Source organism: Bison bison, unplaced genomic scaffold, assembly GCF_000754665.1.
Source record: "Bison bison bison isolate TAMUID 2011002044 unplaced genomic scaffold, Bison_UMD1.0 scf7180017864239, whole genome shotgun sequence".
Lineage (NCBI taxonomy): Eukaryota > Metazoa > Chordata > Mammalia > Artiodactyla > Bovidae > Bison > Bison bison.
Window position 1 is genome coordinate 787,455 of NW_011494811.1, and position 3,009 is coordinate 790,463.

A 3,009-nucleotide genomic window follows, 5' to 3' on the forward strand; every position below is an offset into this window, starting at 1 on the left:
CATTATGGAGGGCTCTAACTTTGTGACCTCAAATAATCCTAATCGCTTCCCAAAGGCTTCCTTCCCCCTGAACATCATCATGCTGGGGAGTTAAGCCTTCAACATATGAATTCTGGTGAGATGTAAACATTTAGTCCATGTCAGTAGTGTATTAAGATTACATGTTTCGGGGACTTGCCTGGTGGTCCAGTGGTTAAGAATCCACCTTGCAATCCAGGGAACGTGGGTTCAATTCCTGGTTGGGGAACTAAGATCCCATATGCTGTGGAGCAACAGAGGCCATGTGCTGCAACAACCAAGCCCACACTCTCAGAGTGTGCCACGATCACCAAGCCCGCCTTCTTGGACTGTGCCATAACTACTGAGCCTGAGTGCCTAGAGTCCCTGCATGCCAGGAAAGACCCCTCATGGCGCAATGAAGATCATGCTTGCCACAACTAAGACCCAACCCAGCCAAATAAATTATAAATGTAAAAAAGAAGAGATTACATGTTTGGGGGTCTCTGCTTTTGTACGGAAATTTGATCACTAAGGTAGAATTCTCAGATGGTTCCCAAGATTCCCACCCCCTAGTGTGCATACTCTGTGTAAACCCCTTCCTTGAGGTGCGTGGTCCTGACCTAATCAGGTGAGCCTTTAAAGAGGGTCTAGCAGCCACAGATGGAAGAAGTCAGAGAGATTGGAAATGTGAGAGAGATTTTTCTGGGGCCTTGCAGGAGCTAACAGCTATGTTTCAAGAGAGCCTGTGGAGGGGCTTCCCTTGTGGTTCAGCTGGTAAAGAATCCACCTGCAATGCGGGAGACCTAGGTTAGATCCCTAGGTTGGGAAGATCCCCTGGAGAAGGGAAAGGCTACCCTTTCCCTCCAGTATTCTGGCCTAGAGAATTCCATGGACTGTACAGTCCATGGGGTCGCAAAGAGTCAGACATGCCTGAGCAACTTTCATGGAAGGGATCACATGGTGAGGAAATGTAGGAGGCTTCTAAGAGCTAAGAATAGCTCCCAGCAACAGCTGAAAAGAAAAGGGGACCCTTAACCCTACACCGAAAAGTAACTAAGTTCTGCCTAAAGCTATGTGAGCTTGGAAGAGGACCTCACACTTCAAGTGAGGTCCCAGCCTGGAGGACACTTTGATTTCACCTCATGAGGTCCTAATCAGAGAACCCAGCCATACCATGATCAGATTTCTGATTTAGAATGCTGTGATAATAAACTCATAGTGTTTTCAGCCACTACATATATGGTAATCAGTGACAAGTCCTGGAAAACCAATACAATCTCCTCTCTGCGGATCAGCCCACATCTCTGAGTCTCTTTATTTTACTAAAAACAGCTTCTATTTGGCTGTTGATTACATTTTCCCATATATTAATACACAACCTCTTTTCTTGCTTCTGTCTTTCCCCCCCTACTGTTTCCTCTGGGAATTTACATAGTAATTCAAGTCTGCTATGCACACATTGTTATTTTAATACCATTTAACGCAGAAACTGTATTATCTTCTCCTCAACCTCTACAAAGCATCTGCAGGGCACACAGCATTGTGAGGCTACTGGTCTCCTCCCTCCCAACCCGTGTTCCAGGCTTCCAAAGCTTAACATTATGTTTATTACATAATAACAGCAGGACGTAAGCCCAAACAACCTGCTGCCGGGCTTTCAAATATAGCAACCGCAGAAATCTCCTCGGGCTTGATGAAGAGCCACTTCAAATGTCTTCTAATTTCAGCAGTTTTCTGGTCGATAGAAAACAAGGTCTAAAAATGGCTCTGCAGGTGAAGGGCACACATGGAAACCCACCCACCCCCTGTGACGTCGTGGAGGGAGGGGTGGGCTTCCCTCAACAAGGATGCAGGGGGTGAGAGGTAGGGAAGGAACCGAGGGCCCCCTCGTTTTGGGGATTTGCAGGCAGCCTCTTAAGGAGAATTGCCTTGTGTGAACCGATCTCAGGGGAGAAAATGGAAAAGGCCTGAAAGTGAAGCCCTTCCAGGCTGGCGCCTCAGTAATGGTCTCTCCTTTTGTTTCCTTTTCTGATTGATGGGACCATTGGCTGTTGTAGTCACCAAGGGGATTCGTGACTGCATCAAGAGCTGACTCTATCTGGCTTGAAAACTGAAAGTCGCTCAGTCATGTCCGACTCTTTGCAACCCCATGGACTATACAGTCCATGGAATTCTCCAGGCCAGAATACTGGAGTGGGTAGCCATTATCTTCTCTAGGGGTTTAAGAATAGGGAATTTCTTGGCTTGGAAATCTGTTGAATAAGGGTTGGGCTGCTCATTTGACCCCCATCCCTGCCATGTTGGTTCTATTCTCAGGCACCAGCTCCCCACACAGCACCTGTCTCTTCTCCACTCACCCTCAAATCTCTGGGCTTGCCCTCATGGGAAAAGGGTGTCTCTTTCTCCAACTTCAGCCATCTACCCTGGGCTGACTGGTTGGGGCTGGGTCACACACCACTCTCCTAAATCATTACCATGGCCAGGAGACAAAACCCATTGTTTGGCTAGGAAGGGCAGGTATCAACTTCAGAACAGGAGTATGAGGCCACAAGGACTTGAGGGGGTGGGGGCGAAGAATGGGCTCCCAGAGAAAAATCAAGTGTCACCAGAAGAGGGTGGAATGGACAGTGGGCAGGCTAGGATCACCAAGGTCCTTGTCACCTTGCCATCTGACTTACTCTAATGCGGGGTATTTGGGACCTGGAGAGGCCGTCGGGAGCGTGGTGTCTCTCTGCATCTCCATGCTTCCCCTGAGCCACCTGCAACCCTATAGGATCATCTGTGTGTATGCGTGCCTTTCACCCAGGTCACCAGCAAGCAGCAGTCAAGGCATAAATTTATAACACATTCCGCTCCACCCTGGGCCTTCTAATTTCCTCTCTTGGCTATAAGGCAGTAGACATTTCTATGCCCTTATACCTCTGTTCCTCTGAGAGTAGACTGCCTTCCCTTCCTGATACACAGATCTGGGGACGGCACAAAGACTTCACACTGGAGAGCCATCCTGCC